The sequence below is a fragment of the Rousettus aegyptiacus genome, unplaced genomic scaffold (genome assembly GCF_014176215.1).
Source record: "Rousettus aegyptiacus isolate mRouAeg1 unplaced genomic scaffold, mRouAeg1.p scaffold_m13_p_3, whole genome shotgun sequence".
NCBI classification, from domain to species: Eukaryota; Metazoa; Chordata; class Mammalia; order Chiroptera; family Pteropodidae; genus Rousettus; species Rousettus aegyptiacus.
The window spans coordinates 26,329,901-26,355,473 of NW_023416306.1; the positions used below are offsets into that span (position 1 = coordinate 26,329,901).

Here is a 25,573-nt window from a genome sequence, read left to right on the forward strand (position 1 = left end):
GAGCAGTGCCAGGACTAGGATGAAGAGAGTGAGGCACTTGCCTAATGTGCAACATTTAAAGGGGCACTGAAAAACTCAGTGATCAAGATTAAATACCATGTTAAAAAAATAAATATTCATGTAAAAAATCCATGATGAACAAAATGTCAAATTTTAAATAAAAATAGTATCAGTAATAGCACCATGCCAAGCCACACCAGAGACTGAAGCAATAATAATCCTGTCTTCATATAGAATTTTGAAATTTTGTCCATCATGTAGAACAGAGAACTACCCTAAATTTTCTACCATAAAGTTTAGGGCTTATAGTAAGTTTTGTTTTGTTTTTGTTTTTGTTTTGGTCAATTATGAATTCATTAGCCTGTGATACTGTAAAAGAATTAGGAAAACTTTGTGTGAGTGGGAGAAGTTTAACCTAGTTGTTCTGGTACTTATATACTTACCTACAATTTGTAGAATTACTATGACAAGACATGACTGTATGAAAAACTATTTGGTAGTTTGGTGCACTAACAAATATTGATGATGAGTTTTGCTTTAGCTGTGGACCCATGGGTGCCATCCTAATTTATATGACTGTTTTATAGTGGTATTTTGGGGATTTGTTATACTTCAAGCATAATTTTGGACATTTTTTTTTTAAATTTAGATTGTAAAAACTTGCTTGTAATATCTAAATGCTTGACTTATTACTTTTTAGCCAACTATTTCTGGCATCCTCTCCCATTTCTTAGTTCATATATTCATCAGATAGACTAATCTCATCCTCTCCTTCCAGGATCTTCTGTAATATCTCCATTCTGACTGGAATATGGAACATCCATTCCAAAAGCCAGATTCGTTGGGATTGTAAGCTGCATTTTTCCCAGTTCAAAGGTTCACATACTATGTACACTTAAATGTTACTCAGTAGAGTATTTGGATGTAGCTTCTCCAAAGGAATGAACATATATTGTTTGCTTGTTGGCACAGAGACCCATGCTGATCAGTACAGAGGCTTGCATGAAGATAAGAAACATTCACCTTTTTCTTCCCAGTACCCACTATTTGGGGGAGAAAGGTAGATTTTGGTAAAGGTTGGGGGAGAAAGTGCTTTGTAAAATAGGTGCTGATGTTACATAATGGTCATCATACAAAACATTTTAATAGGAGTGTAATAAATGTAGAAATGGAGAACATAAAGTATACATTTAGTTTACCATTGAGAATCAAAATAAATATATCCAAATGGTAGACACTAAAATGCAAAGAGAAAATTATTCATGAAATTCTGATAAACTTACAAATAGTTTAATCTGAATTATGTTTAAAATGTTAGCTGGTATTTGTTAGATGTCATTGTTACCAGACTTCTGTTACCTAAAGGGAGAGTTTGTGGTTCTTCTTACTGTAGGGAAGTAGAGAAAGAACAATAAACGTTCTCCTTCTGAATTAGTGTTATAGCATAGGGAAGGCAGTCAGTAGTAATGTAATGGCTATGTGTAGAGCCAAATGGTAAGAGAGTAATCGAAGGGATCATTTCGTAAACTATGTAAATGTCTAACCAATGTACTGTATATTTGAAACTAAAAAAAAAAAAAAAAAAAATTCTTCTTTTCCTTAGTTCTTTGTTGTGGATAGGCTAAGGGTGCTAGAGTGTTAGGAGACAGTGAAAGGAAAAACTCAGAAATGAGGTTTGAGGAAGGGAGTGAAAGGAAGAGGTTAAAGGAGAAGTTCGGAGTGGAGAGGAGGAAGAGGACAGAGAGAGATTGTGAAAAGGGAGCAAGAGATGAGTCTGGGTCTAATAGCTCCATTTTGTGTACTAGCTGGAGATCATATGATGTAGACAGAGACTTAACAACTGTTGTTAGTGGAGACTCATCTGACTCGTAATTCACTATACAAGTGTCCTGCAAATCAGTCGTATAAAGAGGGGGAAATAATTCATTATGGTGTCACTAGGATGATTCTTTCTGAAGGGACTAATATTCTGAGGTTTGAGAAAATTTCTTTCTCTACAATGAAGTGAACTAAGAACTAAACATTTATCAAGGACACACAGCAAGATCTGTGAGGAATTTGCCTGAGAATTGAGATTCTAGCAGTTTATTTATTTATTCCTACTATCCTAGTTCCCCCCTTCCCCCCAATTTTCTGACATATTTGGTGATGACTAACTATAGCATATACTCTGGTATGTGGAAAAATAGGAGAGTTTTTCTGAGGGAAAATTTACTGCTCTTTCTTAAACTTTACTTTGAGGAGTTGGTATCTTAATTTTTCTCTATTAAAATTTTTTTTTATTGAGAGGAAACTTGAAGATTTTCTACATAGGTAGTTTTCTAACATCCCATAGCTGAGTCATGAGGAGAGGATATTTCTACTGTTCACAGTAATTGTCTTCTCTCTAGAGAGAATAGCAAGATAAAGATAGAACATTTCTTAGTATTCCTCGCAGCACCTAGTCATGTGCTTTGTTTACAGTAAGAGTTTACAAAATTATAAATTTTAAGGTCTTTACAGGCAGTGGTATATACATAAAAGGAATTTATTCCACCTAAAGTATTATGAGAATTGTGGGCTCTTAAGCTGACTTGTGTGCCTATTATATTTTATATCTGAATTATACTGCTGGATTTATCTTTTTAATATAATTTGTATTTTTAGCAAACCAATATAAAAACATGGTTTAAAAAGTCAAATAGAATAAGACATAATGAAAAACACCAGTATCCTCTGCCATATTTCCTTACACCAGATTCCTGTCCACTATTCTTCATTATTAGCCGTTTTACCGCCTTGTTTCTAAATAACACCCTCTACTAACTTAAGAATTTTTTTATGTGCCAATGACTTTCTGCTATAAATTATAGAGCTTTAGTTCTCTTATATCATCCATTCTTTCCTTCCTTCTTCTGCTCTCCTTTTCTCCTAATATAGTCACATTAGAGTTTTGGTTAAATTGACATTTAGAAGTTTTTTAATTAAAAATCCTTTTTAATCGTTGCACTCTTTGTCTTATCAAGTATACGTCTGAGAATTTATTTTGAGAAAATATCAGAGGTATGCACAAATTATTTGTGTACAAGGATGCTCATTATAGTCCATTAATAATTATGAAAAAGTATATAAAATCTGAAGTCTAACTTTAGAATTTTTTTCATTGAGAATATATTACTACCTATTCACATGATAGACTACTATTAAAAATAATGTTCTGAACTATTAAAAATAATGTTTTGGAAGACAATAATATAGACAAAAGTTCATGACATAATGAGTAAAAAAAAAAAAAAGATGCTAATAAACCAGTTAACAGTGTACCTAATTTGATCCAAATTAAAAAGAAAAAAGGAAAGGAAAAATTATATATAAGAGGGTATGGAAGGCAGTGTACTAAACTGTTAAAAGTGGTTTTCTCTAGTTGATAGAATTGAAAAGTAATTTTGTTTTCCTGTTTAGGTTTTCCTGTGTATTCCAAAATGAACCATATTGGTAAATTGCTTTCTAAAAAGGTTCCAGTATTTTGTAATACCATCAGCCATTTACAAGATTAACTGTTTTATTGTATTCTCAACATTAGTTGGCCTGGAAAAATTATTTTTTTTAAAATTCTTGACATTATGTGTGCTCCCTTTCTTTTTATTTATATTTGGACATCTTTGTGGAATTTTGACAAATTAAATGCAGTTCCTATTAGCTGTATTTTATAGCAAGACAAGAAACTGCCATCATAAGGTGCATTAATCATTCTAAATTTATTTTTTACGAATTTAATTGACAAAATCGCACCTTAATTTGAGTTTTGTTTCTTTGATTGTGCTCAAATGATTTTTCCTAGCTTGCTTTTCTTGCTGTGTATTGGCTGTTTTGAAATTCCTTTGATGTCTGTTCATGTTCTTTGGATGGTAGATTTCTAGATAGTAAGATGGTGGAAGAGATTATTCTAAGTAGAGAGAACAGCATGAGCAAAGACATAGCATTATAAAATTGTGGACTGAGTTTTTGAGATAGCAATTCCTGTTTGACAAGATTGTCATGTACATGTGGGAAAATAAGGCAGGAAAAGGTAATGCCTCAGAAATGTTGATCATTGCCTGTCCTTCTAAAAGATTCCGTCTAAAGGAATTTTTTTTCTGCCCACAGCCCTGTTTCCAGAGGGCCCATTCTCTGAAATTGTGATCCTGCCCATCCCCCATGTGACTGAATCACAGCTGATCGGGGATCTGATCCAAGTGCAGACACTCCATAGGCTGTTCTGTGGCATTTCTGTAGTCTAGCATGTAAAGACAGAGTAGGGCATTTGGACTCTTTAGAATTTGGAACTTGGAAATTGAGAGACTGAACTAATTAGCAATGGGTACAAAAACTTTGGGGAGACGTTGAGAGCTGCCAAGGTTGAGAAGGTATTGGGAGTGGCCGTATTGTGCTGTGTAGTAGCTGAAACGATGAGGGAATGGAAACTGAATAACCAGAGGAAGAAGGGCAATACAGAGAAGGGAAACTGAGAAGAGAAGGAGAGACGCTGATAGAGTGGTTGAGTTTTAGGGCTTTCTTGCTTTCCGACAGCTATCAGGTGATCGACAAGTATCCTTTTAAGTGTTTTCTTTTGTTGAGGTAGCTTAAGTAGATCTCTAGTCCTTCCGAGCATATAGATATTTTGGGGGCCATATTATGAAGAACTTTGGGTAGTAGGGAAGACATTTGTAATTTGCTAAGCAAATGACAACTATTAACTGTTTTTGAGGTGCAAAGTAATATCATTAGAAGTGTGCTAAATGAAGAGTAAGATAGAAGTAGTATGTAGGAGAGATAGAGAAACTGACTTAGGGAGCCATGACAGTATGGTATACGGGAGGTAATGAAGGCCTTGAATTGAAGATATGACAGAAAGAAAATGAGTATACGTGTGTAAAAATAACAAAGGAAGAATCAATAACATAATAATTTATTAAATATAGGGGACAAGGAAAATGAACACATCTGAGTTGGAGCTGAGAGTCTAAGGCTTAGAGGTTAGAAGTTGGAAATATCAAGAGAAATAAGGAAGTTAGGAGACTGGGTCGCTTTGAGTTGTGGAGGGGCTGGACAGCTGTTTAGTTTCTGTTTAGTTTCAGGTGCTGGTGGGAAATACTATTTAGTTCAGCTTAAATAACTTTCATTGAGTTTCTACCACCCTGTTATTGGCCCTGGATGGTGAAGACGGGGTACTGAAGTACAAGGATGAGTAAAAGATGGTTTATGCCTTTGAGGAGTCCCAAGTATTGTGGATAATGTTGTCTCACAGGTAGAGACATAGGTGTGGAGTGGCTTGAGACGGAACTTTCGAACTGGTGGTGATCCAGATGAGATCTCAATAGAGCCCCAAAGCACTGGACTATCAAGGGTAGAATGAGGCGGTGTCAAGAGGACCAAGGGTAAAACCATGGGGGAGCACCTGGTGTCGTAAAGCAAGAGAAGGAAGAACAAGGGGAACACATCGCCAGGACATACTTAGGAAAAACAGAGTAGTTACAGGGTCACAAGGCCAAGTGAAGGGAGGGTTTCAGAAGATACAAGGTCATACCTAGTGTTAAATACTGTGAAAGCTTGAGAGAATGAAGTTGGATTTGACATGTAAGAGGTCTTATCGATCTCAGAAAAAAATCTGAGTAAAGGGCTAGTGAAGAAATAGAGGAACAAATGTAGACTACTCTTCTAATAATTTGGTTGTTGAAGTAATGGTAAGAGGAGGAAACTTGAGGGAAGGGTCAAGGTCAAGAAATTTTCGCTTGTTTCTTTTAAAAACTGTGTCACCTGAGTAGGCAGAGGGAAAATGATTGGTCAGGAGAGATAAAAAAAAAATTAAGAAAGGGAATTGAAAGAGCAAGGAGGTAAGGAGGCGGGAGGGTTTATGATCAAGTGTAAAGATGAAGAAGATAACATCACCAGAATGAGAACTATTTCATCCTGGAGCCAAAGACTGAAAGGAGGAATACAGTTAACAATAAATACCAAGGAATTCAGAGGGGAAGAGAAAGGAAGTAAAAAGAAAAATACCTCATACGGCTTCTATTTTCTCAGAACAGTAGCAAGTGAGAAGTGGAGTCTTGTGATGGGGGATTTTAGGAACATAGAGGAAGAGAAAGTTTTGAAAGGCCACTGGAAGGAATGGAACAGGGAATTAATAAGAGGTAAATGAGAGGGGTTATGAGTACTAATAAAGAGACAAATATGAATGAGAAGGTGAGAGATGAATCAGGAAAATGGAAACTATTTCAAATAGTAGTACTCAAAGAATTTCACAGATTTTCTCCTTCCTTCACCCACACTATTTTACAAATAATTTAATTCCAAGCAACTTACTCATGGATCTGTTGGAGTTCTAACCCCCTACCCTCTTTCTGCATGAGAAGAGATGTGACAATTAACTATAAGGTTAATTTAGGGAATCGGTTAAATCTGAAATTTGACTAAATCCGGAAATATATATATGTATGTGTACACACACACACACACATATATGTATTTTTTGGAAAATATAAAATTGACCCAACCAAAAGATCATTGCCTGTATATGTTGAATAGCTGTGATAGCTGGTCAGTGAGTCACAGGAAATGATTCAGGAATATTCTCTAAACTATAGTGTATGTTGGCTAAGCATATTTTTTCAAATTTTTAAGCAATTCTGATTTTGCATACAAATATTAAATGTTAGATTTATAGAAAATGACTGCCAATTAATTCATTATCTAAAAGAAATTCAATTGTCACAGTGACCATTCTATAATGAAAGGTCTGTTTTCATTGTGAAAGTTACAGTTGTCGAAGTTAGTCTGGAAAATTATTGTATATTTGGAAATAATCAATCGTTTTTAGCAATGGAATGAGAAAACTTTTAAAATGTTTTAAAAAGTATTTAATTTATTCCCACATTGCAAGGCTTAGTTCTTAAATTTCTATAAATCATCTTAAAGATGGGACTGAATTTCTGAGAACTCTATTTTCAGCAGAACTAAAAGAAAGCTTGAATTTCCTTAGAGGTAATAGTGAAGTAATACTCTTATTTGTATTTGTGGACAGGATCAAATAATAACTTTGTATTGAATTTCAGCAGTGACCATCAGAGGCCAAATAAAATGATCACAACTCTTCTGTGTCATTTTCACATGTAATTTTAGTAGCTACAGACAAAACAGATAGACTTGCTACAGCAACAGGCGGAATATTATTATTAATCCTGGCTAGAAAATTCTCCACTTTTTTTTTTTTTTTGGTTGTTGAAACTAAATAGGAAATGATTCCAGAGAAAGATAAAGTTTTATTAGATATTTTGTGTTTTCAAAGCATGTTGTGATTGCAGGTTATCTTTTATCTTGCTGTGACAGCAGATGGGAATGCCGTCAGTGATGTCCGTAGGCTTCAGAATGAGGTGGGGGTCAGTGATCGTTCTGGCCTTTTGCCCAGGAGATAGAATGGAATGACTCAGTTTTCTTGGTTGAACTCCAAGGAGGCTAGGGAGAGCCCTTCACACTGAACTGTTATTGAAACTTCTACTAATTTTCTGAATTGGTAGAACTTGTCCTTAGGGTACAGACAATGCTAACGATACCTATCTCTACTGGTGTGTGCGTGTATGTGTGTGTGTGTCTCCACTGCTGTTGGCAGTCTATACTCATGACCTCACAAGGGAACAGCTGGCCTCTGACCCTTACTATTTCTTAGGCCTCAGTTTAGGAAGGAGTGTTCTGCATTTCAGAGGTATTCCTAGCCAAACTATACAGCTTCCATGAAGTATTGGGCGGCTCTGTGGATGGACCCTTATTTTGGCAGGCCAGTTTCCCTATCTGACTCAAAAGCTTGGACATCGTCCATGGATATTTTTATTTGTGAGGCCACATTCTAAAAAGAATGCCCCCCTCCTTGGCCCCCAACTGTGTCTGAGGAGTAAGCCAAGAGTGCCTGGGGTTACTTTTCACTTTTCACTGCATGCTCAAGCTACTTTAACTTCCCCTGAAATCTGCTCCAGACACCTTTAATTCGCTTCAAATTTCTGCCACCAATATTTCCTTGGTACCTGGCTATGTGCCATCCCTTTTGCTACCCTGTGCTAGGAATTTTGAACAACTCTATCATGTACAGGTAAGCAATCTCAAATAGGAAGGCAGACAAGCTTCCCTTGCCGCCACACTCTGTGCCCATCACCAGGATGGCATATGATGGAGCTGGAACCTGGTGTTTCTACTGCCACAGAACCAAAGCTATTCTTTCTCTTCAACCCAAGACTGAAGTCATTTTCAAGTACTTAGGGTGGAGATTTATCGGTTTTCCACTTCTCCTATAGAGGCTATCTCGGTTCTCTTTATTAAGATAACTGTGACCCCATCATGTCATCATATACGACCTGTACCAGTTCTCAGAAGAGACACTATAGCATAAAGCAAAACCCACAAGCGTTAGTACCAATAAGATCTGAGTATCACTTCCGGGTCTACTACTTTCTAATTATGTGACCATGCTGAATTTGCTGTAAGTGTTGTTTATCTATCATAGGGCAGTTGTGAGAATTAAATTAAGTAATATATGTACAGTTTTTAGCATAGGGCCTGGCACGTGACAGGTACTAAATAAATGTTTGCTGTTAGCATCATTACTGAGCTTCTTGAACATAGGGTGTAAATCATCATGAAATTTGACAGCCAGGACAGTTATACCTTTGTTCTTGGAAAAGTGGCAAATAAACCATATACTTCCAGGAATATTTCGATGAGTCTGAATATATTGTGAGGCTGTTTGGCATCTATCTGTACTCCTTGGCCATCTTCCAACACCCATGGAATAACATCTTGGATGACTGCTGGGACCGAGGAATCATAATCTTCTTGGGTGACATGATATACTTCTATGACTTACTGTCATAGAAGTCTCTGCTTTGGAAAGCATCTCTAGATCAACTCTGAAAAATGTGTCTTTGAGAACCCAAAAGCAGGGCTCGTCTTACCATTCAGAGATTTGCCAAGTCAGAGAACTATATTATGTCAGTAAAAGGGTGGATGGCTTTATGTCCATAACCAAGAGTTGCAACTATATAATGTAAACAATTCCACTTGTCATTCAGGCCTGTGATATCAATCTGCAGGAGGTTTTGGGATCTACCTTTCTTGCTGCCGTAGACTTCTCATGCCACAACTTGCTGCTCTCTTCTGTCATTCAGTCTCACAGCTGCTGCTTGCAGCCTGCCACTTCTCTTCAACTCCATGCAGCTCTCATGTTCTGGATGTCTTTCATGACCTGGGCAAAATATAAGCCATTCAGCAGAGCCTTCAGGATACTCTCTAGCTGTCAAAGAACTAATATAAGAAGTACTCAGGTTAGCACTTGGCCTTCAGGGAGAATATCTGTGTGGGTTATACCATCTGTCTTTTCCTATACCTACTTCCCACTTGAGGTGAAAGCAGAATGTTTCCACTTGAGGTTTTTTGAGGGGGTTGCTCTGTCAAGTGTTATTATACCCCTCCAAGTGAATCATCCACACCTTCTTTTGTGCGTGTGTATTTTTCATGTAAAAATTGTCTCTTTATGGTGCCCTATGCCAATTTTTCAGCTGATGTGAAATTTTTCTTATATTTTTAATTTTTATAAACAAGTATATTTTATAATGAAGAAACAGGTTAAAGTAAAAATAACTTGGATACAATCCAGGTTTCTGTCCCCGGGTCTCCTCTTTTTTAATCTGCACACTCCCCTAGATCATCTCAGTCAATTGCATTGCTTGAATAACCACCTTTCTGCTCATTGCCTCACATTTTTTTCTCTACCTCTGACCGCTCTCTCAGCTGATGAACATACAATTCCATCTGCCTCCTGGGCATCTTCTCCTGGACTTATCACAGGAAGTGTATTATGTCCTAATTTGATCTCATTATTGCCCCCTTATAAACTGTTTCCTTCCATATTCATAATCTTGGTTTGTGGCACCAATATATACCCACCTGTTTAATACTTCTAGTCCCTGCCTTTTTCCTCATTCCCAAGATCCAAATTCTGTTATTTCTCCTCATTAAATACTTTTGACGTCCCTCAGTTTAGACCTCTGTCATTTACCCATGGGTTAGTATTCACCCATACTTGATCTCCTTATCTTCTGACCTAGATCTCTTCAATTTATCTTCTCAATGTTTTCAGCAAGATTTTTTCTAAAATGTAAAAACTGCAAATATTATTATTTTTCCTTCTCCCTCATCAATTGCCAGCTTAAAAATCTTCAGAGTCTTCCCTTAATTTTCAGCTTGAAGATCTGATTTAACATGGCCTATAAAACTTTTTACGATTTGACCACTGCCAACTTTTCTTACTGCGTTTATCCCCTCTCTCCCCATTGTATTCTCCTTTCTTCTTACAGAGAACTAATTGGCGTTCTCAGGCTTGTTCAGACCTCTGCTTTTGCACATATTCTTCCCTTATCTACATTTTTTTTTTACCCACCCTGTCCCCTTAGTGAATGTGTGAAGCTTTTCTTGACCTCCTCCCTAAAGGAAGAGTTAAGTTTTTCTTTCTCTCTGCTTCCATGGATCCTGAATTACTTATTTAACAAGCATTTATTGAGGAGGTACAACACAAGAGAAATACCGCACATTAGAAGATTAAATATTAAGCCATTTTTAGATCTAGTACATGGATACATTTATTTTGTCTAAAAATCTAGTCTTACCACTTAGAGTGGGATGAATTGCTAAGTTTTAACCTTAGGGCAACCTAATTCCTCTTCGATTCAATTATTTATGTATTTTCCCTCCAAATCATTTATGATATATTGGTGATGTTGAAGAATAAATGCAACCCATCTTAAGGGTAATGAATCTTGAAGTTATTTCCAACTTCCATCTTTTTACTTCATATAATTTTTTCAGATAGTGGGAAGTTGGGCTTATTGGGCTAGACAAAATTGTGTGTGGTACTTTGGCTTATTGGTTGGGGAGAGATAGCACACAAGTAGACTGGAGATGTTCGGATTAAGTGGGTTAGGCTTTGTTTTGTATTACATGTGGTGTTTTTGTTGGGTAGGGGAAGTGAGAAGCCAGGACAATTTAGGACTGGTATCACATATCCATCTAAAATATCTTAATTGAAAGAAAGCAGTGGGAAGAAATCTGTTTCCACACAATTAGGCTTTTGATCTCATCATCCCACATTGTTTCTCTTAATTTTTCTCTTCCTTTCAGCCTCTTCCTTTTCTTTCACCTGAATAAGCCATTTTGAGCCTCTGGTTATGCTATTTGTAGTGAATTTATGTTATTTCGCTTGCCCGACAGTTTCACACTTCTGGGAATATCATCCACCCCTTTCTGCTCTCTAAATGCTCATTCCTTCACTCTAAATAGTTGATTTGAATGTGAGCTGCCGTCTTTATACAGACCTTTCACATGGCCACAGTTAATGGCCGATGGGTGGTCAGAACTTGTCATTTGGATTTTTGAACTAGGGACCAGTGAAAGCATGGTCTGTTCTTCCCTGGTGGCAAAGCTGAGATGAAGTATGGTAGCTGCTGGCACCTTTTTTCCTTAACATACGCTTGCAGCTAATTTAAAAGAATAAAATGAGCTTACGGAGAAAGTAAAGATGAGACAGAAAATCCTGGTGGAATTCAGGTTTCTGGTTTCAAAGTTGCTTGTATTTAAGTTTCTATCTTTGAGGTCCAGCAGTAGTCTTACCCTTTTGTAGCACTCGAAACCAATTAAATCCCCCTTTTTGTCTAATCTAATTCAAGCTGGATTTCTGTTACCTTTCAACCATTCCAGTTTTCTCATCTCTTCTTTTGTATAATCTGTTCCATGCATTTTGTTAATATTAGTTTATTAATGTCCTTATGATAATAGATGACTTGCATTGATAACAGTTTTGCTGAGTGTATACTGAGTGTTCAAAATGAGCACTGTCATTAGAGAATCAGGTAGAACAAGCAAGATGACTTAAGAATAATTAGAAGAGTAGTCAGGAAGGCTGATTCACATCTAAGGTCAGTCAAGGTTTGTTCTATAGAAGATAAGAGACTAGAATCTTATCTAGAAAAGAATAGAAAGATCTGCAGTTTGAAATTTAGAGAAATTTCAAAGGGGAAAAAATTGTCAGAAAATTATAAGCACTGATTTTTTCCCCCCAGTTTTATTGAGATATAATTAACATACAACATACAACATTCTGTAAGTTTAAGGTATACAGCAAATGACTTGATTTACACTAAGCACTGATTTAGAGCAGGGGGAAGTGGTATATATTGTTTTTTAGAAATATGTACAGAGACCAGGGAGTTTAAAATTTTCTTAGGAGTTCAACATTTGTATATACCCACTGTATACCCTGCATATACAGATTTACATGAGGAGGAGGAGGTTTTACTTTGTTTTAAAAATAATTTAATGGGAAATTTGGTTTCAATTTTTTAAAATAAGAAATTAAAGTTTTTATTAATCTAGGTACTAATGTAATAGCTAAAAATATGACTTGGAGCAGCCCAGTTCATGTATCATCCTTTATGGACTTAAACGAATTTTTTTTTTTTAACTCGGATCTTATAGAAGACGTCATAATAATAACAAGAAAAACAACCTAATGAAAATTAGCAAAATATTTGAGTAGATACTTCACAAAGAATACAAATGGCTAATAATAGGGACATCAGAAATGTGCTCAACATCATTAGTCATAAGGGAAATGCAATTTAAAACCATAATGGGCTAACATTGAATATCCACTAGCATGGACAAAATCGAAAAGTCTGGTATCACCAAATGTTGGAGAGGATATGGAGCAACCAGAACATTCATTCATTGTGGCAGGTGAGCAAAATAGTTTAACTGCTTTGGAAAACAGTCTTGAAGTTTCATAAATAGTTAAGCATGTAACTTCTTCATGACTGAGCAATTCCACTCTTGGGTATTTACCCAAGAAAAATGAAAAAAATATGTCCACAAAACACTTGTACTTAAATGTTCATAACAACATTTTTCATAATGAAGAAAAACTAGAAATAACCTAGTTGTTTATCTCTAAAATAATGGGTAAAGATACTATGGTATTTTCAAGCGATGAATACTACTCAGCAATAAAATGGCAAACTACTTATATACAAAACAATATGAAAAAAAATTTAAAAAAAACCCTAAAACTATACTAAGTGAAAGAAGTATAAAAAAGAGTAAATATTTTACGATTCCATTTATATGAAGTTCTAGAACAAGCAAAATCAATCTGTGGTGAAAAATGTCAGTACAGTAGCTGCCTCTAGGGGTGTGGGCTGGGATTGATGGAGAAAAAACAAGATAGAACTTTCTGGATTAATACTCATGTTCTATAATTTTATAGGGGTTGGATTACACAAGTATGTATTTGTTGAACTCATCAGTTATTACACTTAAGATTTTTGCATTTCATTGTACTTACATTTCATCTCAAAAGAACTGTAAGTAAATATTCAAATCTAGTTGATGATATGTTCACCAAGTGTTTTTGGAGAAAGCGTTCTGATTCTGCATATTACTTTGAAATGCATTAAAAATAAGATGGATTGATGGATGGGTAGAAGGATGTTTGGTTGGATAGATAGTGATGAAGATATAGCAAAATGTTAATCATAAAATTCAATTGGTAGGTGTATGGATGTTCACTATAGATTTCTTTCAATTTTTCTCTGATAATTTTCATTATAAGATATTGAAAAAAAATAAATAGAAAGGGGAAAAATATATTAGTTAATGAGAACTGATTATATATTACTGAATGGATTTTATACAGTTCATTAAACAGCCAACTTAAACATAAATATATTGCTGCCACATAGTAAGTTACAAATAATGCATAGGCTTACCTTATTTAGGGCTACTCCAAACAGTGCTGATTTGAAATAGTGCCATCTCAGAAATACTTTTATATTAGAAATACATATATTACAGCACTGAGCATTACAACTTGGACCCTCCTCCTCTGTCAGCAAGTGAAATAGATCGAGATCCATCAAAAGTTCATAGTCAGTCAGAGCTGGTGAGTGGGACTCACCACCCGGTTTGCTTGTTCTTTCGACTGTGATTTCTTTTTCCAACATTGTTCGTTCTGGTAAATAGATTTGATTCATAATGGCCAATAATGGTGTGCAAGTGGAAGTGTTGGAGATGTTTAAAATGCTAATTTTCTATTGCAGGTAATGCGATCAAGGAAGTAAATGGTAAAAATCAGCAGTCCACTTGGCACTGCTACTTACCTGCTGTGTGTCTTTGGCAAGTTAAGCAACCTCTCTGCCTCACTTTTCTCATCCATATAAAGAGTGTAATCACACTAACCTACTTTGTTAGGGTTATTGTGAGAATAAAATGACTCGCTCCATGTAAAGTCCTTAGCACAGCTCTGGGCGCTTAGTGAGAACTCAGTAAATGTAACCATCATCATCTTATTATGAAGGCATCTGAAGCGTTACTGCAGCCTAGAAGGAAGTAATCAGCAAATGTCTTAATAGATGTGGTAAGAAATTATAACCACAGGCATATGATAACTTCAGGGACTTTGAAGGGGATGAAACCATAATTGCCAATCTGTGACGTAGGAAATGTGTCTTCGTGGGATCCCTGTGGTAATGTCCCTTTATGGTGCTGATACAGTTTGTACTTTCTTTTCCAGGAATGTACCCCACTTGCTTAACAGGCTTAAGCTTGAGGTATAATTCCCCCTTACTAGATTTTGGAGACCCCCCCTTTGCTAGAAGGTCAGTCCTAATCTAGTTCTAGATCCTTTTCTCAGATTGTAATTTCATAGTAAATACATATCTTTTTTATCGTGGTCACATATTATTCAAATTAACTTTCTCTGTTTGTGGATTCTTATGTGAGACTTGGGGAGAAGCAGGGACCAACCTACAGCAGAGGCCCCAAAAGCCGGATATATATTTTCTCCCTCTCAGCTTGAGTTCAGGCTTGCTAACCTCAGCCATGGAGTCTTCTGCTCTAGAATTTGAGTCTCTCTGGTGAGTTACCTAAAGAAGCAGGGGCAGTTTAGAATTTCTGGTGGTGGTGGCGGCGGCGGCTGTGGCACCCAGCATCCATTGGTGGTCGGGTCCGCAGTTTTAGCAGAGTTCCCTAAGGGGCAAGTGGTGGCAGTCCCTCCGTAACATGGCTTAGTATCGACGCGGCTATTGCTGGTACGTGGCCTAGGCAGTGGTTCTGGTTACCTATGTTTTCCAGGTTTCTGCTGATATTTAAATCCCTACTTCATAGTCTGTGTTAGTTCTGTGGATTACCCAGTAGCTTTCATGAATTCATTTTTTCTCAGTGATTCGCTCAGGTTGGTCTTATTGTTTGCAACTCAAAACTGTTTCTAACGCACAGATTTTCTGTAACTCACTGATCGTGTTTTATACCCTCTTCTACAATAGCCATTCTTCATGCCAGAGCAAATGTATTGATTGTAGGAATGTCTAACCGTTGTCTGTTGCAGACAAAGATAAAATCTCAATTTTTAAAGTATAGGTTATTGTGTAACTGGACATAGTTAACTGTGTTTCTCGTTGGAAATTTGCTGTGTTCCTACAGTATACATTTTATTTATCCAACTCATTTCAGTTTGCCAAATACCTACTGACCATTTACCTTGTGCAGGCAATGGTCAGGCTCTGGAGACATCAAGTCAATTAAGACATGGGGTGTCCTGCACATATTTAAAAGTGTAACTGTTTAATTTGTTATATCACGGTGAGATGGGGGAAAACCAATTCAGCCACACAGAATGAGGAGAAAAAAACAGCCTAATGAATGGGTAGGAGTAAGGGTGGGGAAAGCAGCATAACAGGGTGGTTAAAAATCTCGATATAGAAGTCCGACTTGCCTTGGTTCATATTAAGGCTCTTGTTTGCTGTGTGAAATAGGACAAAAATTTTAACCTATCTAAACCTCAGTCTATTTGTTTATAAAGTAGGGATTATGATACCTACATCCTCATATTATTTTGAAATTTAAATAAGATAGTGAATATAAAGTGATTGGCACAAGGCCTGGTACATGAGTAAGCGCTTAGCAAACTGGCCGCCATATTCATGTACTGGAATAGACTGTCCAGAGGGACTGTGTAATCCCTAGTTTAAGTATGACTCTCAAGAACATAAACTTTGCCTTGATAGTCTATATCAGCTCCATAATCTCCTTGACTATTAATTAGTCCCTTTTTTTTTCCTTTTCTCGTCTAGTTCTATCATATTATTGTTAACACCAGTAATCAGACATACATGTTTTCTTCCAGCATGGAAAAAACAGTTTTAAAAAGAAGTAGCCAATATTTTCTGCTTGTTTTTCTCTACTCGATGCTGGTTAACAGCTTTTTTAATAGGATCTTTTTGGCTGCAGCATCACGTCCAGGCAGTGGTCTTCAGGGAATATCTGTCTTGTATCTGGGTTGCAGTGCTGTCTGATATAGGCTTGAGAGTATCTTTTTCTCCTCAGTTGCATAAATATGTAGTTTACACATATTGAAACCTCTTTACCCCTTTTCCTGCTCACTGGTGGGCATTTGCCAGTGTTTGATACAGTAGGTCTGACTTGTATGTTTCAAAAGACATTGATGATACATGAATCTCTCCTCTAGCATTTTTCCCCCCAGGAAGACTAAGAAAAATGATTCATTTATCCAATTTGCTATCTGATCTTTTCCCTGAATGTACTTCTTTTAGACCGTAATCATTAAATAGTTATTCAGATTCTTCAGCCCACTATTTAAAAAAAAATGTTATAAAAAGTATTTATTATCTTTGGAGTCCTTTTCAAAGTATTTCTCAAGTTATATTTGGTCTACTTTTCAGTTTATAGCTAACCTGCTATGTTTTGTGGGCTTCTTTGTTTTCCTTATATGGGCTAATTTTCTATTATTTAAAACTAATTTTTTTTTTTTTTACCCCTGTAATTGTTGTTTTAGCCATCAATCAGACAGTTGCAGTTTTTGTTTGTTTGTTTATTCTAGGAAGAGTTCTTAATTAAGAAAATTTTTTTGGAATACTCCCTTCCCAATCTATATACAACTTTATTTTTGGCTTCTGATGAAGCGTTTGAAAATAGTCTCCAGGCTTCTCTCCCCACCCCGACACTTGCATTTGCTTATGTCAAAATCTGTGGAAATAATACCAAATGAGGAATTGTAGACTGAAGTTCTAATGCCAGGACTGCTTCAAAGTTACTGTGTGACTTTGGTCAGGTCATTTGACTACTATGGTCTCCCATTTTCTCATCTGTGAAATTAAGAGAATTTATTAATTTATTCAACAAGTATTTATTAGGCACATATTATATATTAGACACTGTGCCAGGTGCTGGAAAATCTGTAGTGAACAAGAGTCAAGATGCCTCCTCTCCTGGAACGTATATTCTAGAGTTGTTAAATTATGTAAACTCCAAGGCCCTTCGCGTTTATAGCACTCTGTGTATAATGATACTTCCACTGAGCTCCAAAACTCTTTTGAACAGGATAGAAAAAATGTAATATGTGTGAAGTTTGTTTTTGGCTTTTGGGGATTCCTTCAACTTAAAATAAATACCTTACAGTTTGTCTTGCAGAGTGTTCCATGGAAACCAGTGGGGAGATGCTCTATCTATAAAGGATTCAGGTCAAAAGCTGCATACTATATCTATACCCCTCTTAAAGTGAATCTAAAAACACTTTTGGAAATACACTTCAGATATCTGCTTTAAGAAGCACATTAAAAAGAAAAAAAAGGATTACTGGAATAATTACCACTGACCTTTATCTAGATGTAGGAGTCAGTATCAGTGAGAGAGGGAATTAACATTTTCTTGGTTGCTGTCAATAATGATAATAATAACTGGTACAAAAAGTAAATTTTATTATTTTGTCGACAATATAGTATATGACATATGCCTTGGAAAAAGAATGGACTGGTAAACTTTTAAACTTACCTGCCAGTTGATTATTAGTGTTACAGTAACTATTACAATAGAATTCCTTAAAAGAATTTTTAAGCCAAGTCTTCTCCTCCTTTCTTTTCATATCCCATGTAATTTGAAATGGGCTGATATATGTCAGGTAGTAAGAAAAGGTTTAAATTATACTGAGGTAACTTGAAAAGTATTATCGGAATGGAGCCATCTGAAAGAATTGTTTATAACAGATAATGACTGTCAGGAAAAATAAACGATATAAGCAAAGTGACAGAAAATAATGGATGAGCTGGTGAAAAATCCAGAAAATATCTTGCATGAAAATCAACACACAAAAAGTTTTTGCTTCATTTTATGGAAAAAATTAAAGAGGAAATGGCAATTTTCTATCTATTTCTCAAACTCTGTCTTATCCAGGATAATTCTTGTTTCAATTCTCGATTATCACACTTGTAATTTTTTTTCCTGTTCGTGAATTCACATTCACGAATTAAATTTTCTGGATATCATGGCTCTAATTTCATTTGTCACCTTAATCTTCTAAAAATTCAGGAAAAATAATAACAGTTCCTAAAAGGAAATAGGGTCCAGTATTCTGAACTTTTTCATGCATATACATGTTTATACATATACAAAAATAACCATAAAAGAAAGTACAAAGTAGTGCCAAAGGAAAATTAGAGGTAAAGAGCTATTAATATTATCAATGAGGGAACAAACTCTTCTGAATTGAAAGAAAAGGGAAAAAATTGTATTTAGGATTTATACTGGCTTTAAAAGATAGTAAAATTAGGGCATTCAGAGAGGTAGGGAACACTGTCCAGGTGGAGGGAATACTAGTGCTATACAGGTATAGTAAAAAGTATATTGGGGGTAATTGAATTTTGGGTCAATTTTCTCAATTCCTAGTTTCATCTCTAATAATTGGAATAATCAAAACCTTGCTGCCAGAGTTGCGAGGTTTAAATAGGGTGGAAATTCCTATCAAAATTCCTGCAAAAAGTGGGTGCTTGGACAGAGACCCTCCCTTCTTTTTCATGTAAACGTGGAGGACATTCTGGGCCAGGCTAAGGAGATTGCTGGAGCCTTAATCCGGGTCCTACCACTGATCAGCTGCATGACCTTGGGGAATTTATTTAACCTTGCTCAATCTCAGTGTTTTCATATCTAAAATGGAGATAATAGTACCAAGTTCATAGGGTTGATGTAAGGACTAAACAAGTTAGTTCATATGCAGGACTTATAAAATATGTGGTACAAAGTATGTACTTATCATTATTTTCATAGGTCCTAAGGAGCAAGTGGAAGTTTCTGAGTCAGGGGAGTGGATGACAGTGACTCAATCTTTTCTTTTCTTTTCTTTTTTTTCCCCACTTCTCTCTTTCTCTCTTTTTTAAATCTTTTCTTTGGAAATGACAGTGTATTGGTGGTTTATGAATTGGAATTGGGTGAAGGATTGGAGAGAGACCCAAAATGGGGAAGACGAGGTAAATACTCGGGATCAGAGACTCTGAGAGCCTGATAAGTAATGAAGGTAGCAGGAATGGAGAGGGGCCAGCCACTTAGGCTAGAGATGTGCTTTTCGGACTTCAATGTGCACATGCATCAGCTAGGGATCTTGTAAAAATGCAGGTTCTGGTTCAGTAGGTCTGGGTGGGGCCGGCAATGCTGCATTTGTAACAGGAACCCCGCAGATGCCAGTGATGCTGGTTCACAGTCACACTGGGTTTTAAGGGCAGGATAGGAGCCCTCAAAATAGAGGAGCTGACAATTGATTGGCCATGGGGCGGAGGGTGGGGAAACAAGGATGATATTTTCAACAAAAGGAGCTAAATTGGGATGGAAAACTGTGAACTCAGATTGACACGCTGAGCTTGGTTTCCTGAAATTGGAGTTTTGGGAGGTAGAATGGGGTAATGCCAATAGGGTAGATCTATTGTCAGAAGACCTGGTTCAAATTCTGGATTCACCAGTTATTAGAAAGAGGACGTTAAACTGTAGCTCTTCTTCATCTCTAAATGGGAGATGACAATGACTCTTTCAAAGGGTTGTTGTATAAATGAATGGAGAAGCATTGTTGTTGAAACTTCTCACGCAGCAGGCAGCATCTAGGTAGCACTTCGTGAATAAAAATTAACTTTGTACACTTCATGGAATTTGTGAACTAATCCAGCTGGCAAGTCTGATCTAGGTTTTAACATATACATTTTTCCTACAACGTGCATACTGATACTTCAAATTGTACAGTAATTTGACAGCCTTCTGAACTTTATGTTTTCTAAGTATTCATTAGCTGACATAATTTCAGGGGACTTGAATGCCAGGATTGGCAGCGGTTCCACCAGAGCTACATCCATCAGAAACCTGCAATTGTCAGATTCTTCCTTTTAAGGCACTTCTCCAGGAATAACTGTCTGAATCAAAGAGGAAAATATCTGGTCAAACTCATTTATAATCACAGTCCAATAATGGAAAATGGCAGGCTGTGGGATAAATCTGTGGACTTTCACTTACATTTCCAACCAGAGGCAGCATTATTGATGATTGAAGAATTAGCTCTTCAGGGCTTATCTGCAACCTTGAGTTGAATACTTTAGACTGGTTGAAAGTAAATATTTTCCTCTTAAACTTAGTCTGAACTTTCAAAGCTGTCCTTGCATCTGTTCTTACACATAACTCAATCAGTAAGATTTTTAGGGATAAGTTTAGACTAAAGCAAACAAATTTATAATAACAAAGAATTTATGGTACTATTTTATTCCGAAAGTCTTCATGAATAACTATAATATTCACAAATTGTGGTTATACTGCTATGTTGCTGGACTATGCAAGAACAAGCACTTTTATCTCTTGCTTCATAAAAGAGATCAGAAAGAAAAAAATTCCAGGCCATATTATCAAGATATTATCTTAAATATAACTAAGATCAAGTCATCCAGAGACTCATTAAGTTATAATTCTCTTAAAAACATCCTTTCCAAAAATTAAATCACATAAAAGTATGCAGGAATATTATCGGCTCAACTGCAGGGACACAAACAATGCAGATCTGGGGACTTTATCTTCTTTGGTATCACTTCGGTTTGAGGAAATTCAAATCGCATGCATGGACTGATTACTAAACAAATCGCCTCAGTTTCCATTCTGCCTCTGTGTTTTGTTGTCTCTAGTATTCTCCATAGCCAGAATACATTATTTTCATCTACTCTTAAAAAAAAAAAAAATCCAGTCTTTTAAGGCTGACGAGAGCTCTAGAAGAAAATCTCTGCTGTCAGAATTATTTTGATCTTGCTTGAGTAGTTGGCTGAAGTCCTTGCCAACCTATTTACCTTAATTAACTCTGCAGGTATGGTTCCCTCAAGATGAACTCTAAGTGTAGTTGACTCTAGATTCAGAAAGGGAAACTATCCATCTCCCGAAATGAGAGAACCATTAAAGCTCTCAGAGATTTCCTCAAAATAACATCACATTTCTCCTTAGATCGAAAAACTAAGTCTTGATCTAATTGCTTGTTTGCATGAGGAGCCAACTAGCTCTAGGTAGAGGCTGTTTTCTACAGATAATGGCAATTAAAATATTTGTCAAATGAGTGTACTCTATTATTTATTTTATCTCCTCCAAAGAATAACTGAGACCTTTGTGAAACTTTAATCTAGATACATTATTTTCCCCCCATAAATCTTCTCTCCCTGTACCTAACCATCATCCATCTGAAAGAGAAACCTGGGAGTTATCCTGGAATCCTCCCTGCCCTCCCCACGTCTATTCAGTTTCCAACACTTGCTGACTTTTACGTCCTAGATGTGTGATGATTCTGTTTTCTCCTTCAACTCCTTATGGCACCACAGTCGCCCCAGCCCCTCACATTTCTCTCTGGTCTGTTACACTAACATCCTAAGGGCTTTCTCTGCCACTAGTAATGACCTCCTCTGATTTACCCTTCAGCGTGGTATGTTGAAAATCCAAATTTGATCAGTTAATTTCCTTCCAGTGGTTCTCCATCATCTATGGTTAAAAAAAAAAAATCTAAATTTCTCGGCATAAAAGCTAGGGCCTTCCGTGATTTGGCTTAAACGAGCCTCTCAGGTTTATTTTCAACCTGCTGCTCACTGCCTCACACTTCAAGCTGCACCGGATCTCTCTACCTTGGCACTATTGACATTTTGGGCTCGATAACTGTTGGGGAGAGGGTTGTCCTGTGCCGCTCTAAGATGTTTTGTAACATCCCTGGGTGCTACCCAATAGATGCCAGCAGTACTCCCTTTCGCTCAGTTATGACAACCAAAAATAATTCCAGATATTGCTAAATGTCCCTTGGGGGACAAAATCGCCTCTGGTTGGTAAATAGGAGTTGGGGAGTGAATCACAAACTCTTCACGCACACCAAGCTATACAGAACCTCTGCTCCTTTGCTTTTGTTGTTATTTGTTCTTGGAAAGCCTTTCTCCTTCTTTGCCTTCTGTTCTTCTGTCTTCTCCCTTCTTTGTTTTCACTGAAGAAGAGGGGCTGGTGATTGATTGGTTAAGTGCCAGGACACCGACTGGACCACGGGTGAGATAATTTCTTTGAAAGGACTGCATATGAGTATAACCCATTCTTCAAATTTTAAAAAATTAATCAACTAATACATGAATCCATGCTTATAAAATTCAAATAACATAGAAAATAGAATTAAAAGTGAAAACTCTCTCAGGTCTAAGTATTCTAATTAAAAAAAAAAAGTGTGATACATGCTGCGCCAAAATGATCACCACCAGGCATCCTTTCCCTTTGCGGCTGTGTTCCCTTGATACGTGTATAGATTGAGGCTAGGCTGGCTCACCAAAAGACAGGAAACTGTTCATTTCAGGATGCTTGCTAGGATTATTGGAGCAGGTAATTCACATTCCAGGGCTACCTAGCTCAAAGAAAGAAAATTCAGCAAAGCTTCTGGAGGCTACATCTTTCTTCCAACTCTTCTCCAAATCCTTTACAGTTCTTTCCCCTTCCATCCCCATAAAAGTCCACAAACTATATGATCAGAACTGTTATCAGGAAAGAGAGGCTTTTGACAATTTGTGGTATATGATTGGTCTGTACATAAACCCCAGAGATTCTGCTTCATAAGATCAAGGGTGAATCCTGGAGTCTGCTTTTTTTTTCTTTTTCTTTCCTTTTTTTTTACCAGCTCCCTGTCCCCTGCCGCCCAAGATGAGTCTAATGTTCAGCCTGGTATGGAAGCTAGTGACTAAAGAGCTACAAATTAACATGTAAAAAAATATATCCAGGTACCCAATGTTTTGACAGTTAAGTTTTCCATTTTAAATTCATGTAGATTCAGCACATAGTATCCACACTTAAAAAATTTCAAGCTATATACATCTTTATTGCAGATGGAAGAAAAGATGTCTCTATGTGCCTATGTCCTAAATACTAAGCATGTCTTAAAAACAGTCTAGGTAAAAGAAATACCTGCAAGGACTATTTTTTGAGATAAAAACATGCCTGATGGTGGGAAAATGCAGCTATTTTCATTAAGGTTTCCAGCAATGGGAACAAAGGGTGGAATAAATTCTTTCCATATAAATTTAATTCTAGAGACTCAATCCTTTAAACAGGGAATTTAAGAGGACCCTTTCCCCTAATTTTATTGATTATTGTTCCTTTTAAACCTTTCTCACTACTTAGGATCGCATGTGAGGTCACTATGAATGGCAGGGGTGAAGTGTTCCTGGTAGAAATGAAGACAATATAGTAAACTGGAAAAATGCCTTAAAAACTCCAGTTGAGATAAACCTGACTGCAAAATTGTATCTGTGCTATGATTACAACTGTAAAAATTATGTCTGCATATGGACAGGGACTGAAAGGGAGCATGAAAAAATGTAAACAGTTTGGTTTGTAGGATGGCAGAATTTTGGGTGGATTCTTCTTTCCTTTATTTTGAGTTTTGTCAATGTTTTTGTAATGTTTTGTAATAAACAATACTATAAAAAAGCAGCTGAACCTGCTGACTAATTATTGTTAGAAAGAGCAGCTTAGCATCAACTCTATCAGAGCTAAAATTGCTGCTTTTAGCAGATGCTCTCCAACATTTAAGTTGATAATATTGGATAACCTCAACCAAGAAGTCAACTTTTTCTGGTCTATAGCAGCATTTTTTTTTCCTCGCTAGCTAACTCATTCTGGCAGGCATACCGTGTATTAGTTCAACTGGGACTATAGGAGCATGTTTAATTTTATTGTTAAAAAATAGTTGAAATGATTAATTGATTACACCTGCCTTATGAAAGGCCCTGGACCGAATCATCGTCTGCAACCTAGTGAAAAACTCAGGGTCCTTGAAAGAGTGTCTGTGTGTGAGTAGATCCAAACTCCATTTTGAGGAAAATATTGGTGTCACCTGCAGGAACCCCTGCAGCTTATCTTTGTGAGAAATGGAATGACAAAAATACAAGTCAGGTTCTTAAAATTTGACAACAGAATGTCAGCCTCACTTCCTGCACATCTGGTGTTTAAAGCATATGGATAATCAACATCATAGACTATTGGCACTTCAGGCACTTGTCAGTGAATTCAATCCTGGAGTGACTTGTAACTGTGCACTTGCCAGAGGCTCACCTAAGACACGTAATATTGGAAAGAGACGATTTAATGGATGCGTGATCTCTCTATTCCTCTTTTAGGAACCCTAATCTCTGTTCTTGTGATTTTTTTTTTTTTTTTTTTTTTTTTGTAGTATCAGGAAACAACATATCTGGGCTGAATTACCTCTGCTCCTGATAGAAATGCTCTCACTGAGTTAAAAACTTTGTATTATATTCAGAGCCTTAATGAGGTTCAATAAAGAATTAACCATTAGAACATTGTGTTTGCATTTTTTTCTCAAATATCTTGGCTAAAAATGTTATGCCTTAGGTTACCTAAAAAATCTATCATTAAAAATACATAATAAATTCCTTCTGGATTTAGGACATTAGCTTTTCTTTGTTTGTAACACAGGTTAGAAACTGTGTGTTTCTCTTTGTGTCTTAGGTACCAGGAAACTCATGGTTTATCTCTAGTACTCATCCACTGACCATTTTGTACAGATCAGAGGAAGTGACAAGCTCAGAGAGCAGATACCATTTGGTGGCCACTACAGGGAGGGTACCATTTGGTGCCCATTCAGTTGCTCTGCCTGTTATGGCCTAGGTGAGTACAATGCTCCCAATTTTAATGATCTCATTAGATTTTTTTTTTCTCCAAGAATTTGTTGTTTCTGAAAGTGCTAGATTTTCATAAAGGAAGAAATGCATTTCATTTTCTATAAATATCAAAATTAATTACTCATCATTATAACTATTCATAAAATTTTTAAATTAGATGAGGATGTTCTTCATGAATTTTTTTAAGCCTTGAAGAAATCTATTTTATTACAGCTTCTACAGCTCTACTATTTAAGGAAATTATGACATAAGGTTCATACTTGAATTAAGCCAATACCTTTCCCCAAATCCTAAGGAGAAGTTAGTTAAAATCGGTGAGTAAAACTATGGTGTCTTATTAGGAAAAGTATAGGAAATTGAGTAGTATTGTTTTTGTAGATTTCATACAATATCTAGTTAAGAACATATTCATTCATTGCTCATTCATTGTTTCAGTCATTCAACATGTGTCTAATATGTTCCAAGGGATCATTTTACGTGAACGAAAGGGACAGAACTCCCTG

At 36.4% G+C, this 25,573-nt stretch overlaps 1 long non-coding RNA gene across 2 annotated transcripts in view; it reads left to right on the top strand.

Annotated features, from left to right (window-relative positions):
* LOC107500585 overlaps window positions 1-25,573 on the top strand; it is a 247,818-nt gene that overhangs the window by 44,799 nt on the left and 177,446 nt on the right. The window contains exon 2 of one of the 2 annotated variants that reach the window (XR_004950060.1): window positions 24,898-25,056. This is a non-coding gene — a long non-coding RNA (uncharacterized LOC107500585). Of the gene's footprint in view, window positions 1-107; window positions 25,057-25,573 lie in introns of those variants that run through there. The other variant, XR_001594559.2, reaches the window with a different exon arrangement.